Source organism: Priapulus caudatus, unplaced genomic scaffold (assembly GCF_000485595.1).
Source record: "Priapulus caudatus unplaced genomic scaffold, Priapulus_caudatus-5.0.1 Scaffold3648, whole genome shotgun sequence".
NCBI lineage: Eukaryota > Metazoa > Priapulida > Priapulimorpha > Priapulimorphida > Priapulidae > Priapulus > Priapulus caudatus.
Window position 1 is genome coordinate 23,315 of NW_014580709.1, and position 979 is coordinate 24,293.

The following is a 979-nucleotide window of genomic DNA, read 5'->3' on the forward strand; positions in this document are numbered from 1 at the left end:
CATACATACATACATACATACATACATACATACATACATACATACATACATACATACATACATACATAATACACACATTACCAAACTAACTGACGCGTTAGCGGTATTAAAAGTAGAGCGAGCGGTTGTTGATTTCCAATTGCATGCTGGTCAATTTCGCGTGGCCCGCTTCGTGGTCCAGAGGGCGCGCGCGCCTCATTTACCCCTCATATAATAAATCCCAACTTTTGTTGTTGTTCACCACCACCTGTAGCGTGTCCGTCGTTTACGCTAGTCTGCCGATAATCCGGTGTCTATGCATTCATCCCCATGATACAATAATATACAAAGGCTGTTCTATTCAAAAGGCTTTGTGTGCAAAAGTCGTATATCTCACCTCCATTCCCCTGTTGGGGCGCAGACATCGCCAATCCAACTTCAATAAACTCGTTCATTCATACGAATATAAACCATGGTCTATGGATTTCTACGCATTGTAATCTGGATATTTCGTTCATGGCCCAAGTTTATTGTGATAAAACTGCGTAACAGACGAATGAGACGAAAAAGAAGCAATAGAAATAGGAGCAAAATTTTCCAATAGAAGTTTTAGCCACGTCTTTATGAAAGGGTTTGTATGGAAACCTCGACCCCTTGCATAAGTTCCGTCTCGTTTCTAATTAATTCGTAACGAACGTAATAATTAGATAATATAAGTTATCGTTAATATAATTATATGAGTTAACGTGATCGTTAATTCTAACGTAAGATTTCTTCTCGTAGTTTTGACACGGATTCTCACGAGGTGGCGCTGCCGGCGACAGAATGCTCGGGCTGCTTCATCAGGGTAGTGAGGAAGGCGAACGAGTGGGGAGCAGGGTACTACTTCCGCACCTGCGCAGACGTCAACATCGTCACAGGTGTGTGTGTGTGTGTGTGTGTGTGTGTGTGTGTGTGTGTGTGTGTGTGTGCGTGCGTGCGTGCGTGCGTGCGTGCGTGC

At 43.5% G+C, this 979-nt stretch overlaps 1 long non-coding RNA gene across 1 annotated transcript in view; it reads left to right on the forward strand.

The window, feature by feature from the left end:
- LOC106819538 overlaps positions 1 to 893 on the forward strand; it is a 14,118-nt gene extending 13,225 nt beyond the window's left edge. The window contains exon 3 of the long non-coding RNA XR_001395446.1: positions 763 to 893. This is a non-coding gene — a long non-coding RNA (uncharacterized LOC106819538). The remainder of the gene's footprint in view (positions 1 to 762) is intronic.
- The last annotated feature ends 86 nt before the right edge of the window (positions 894 to 979 follow it).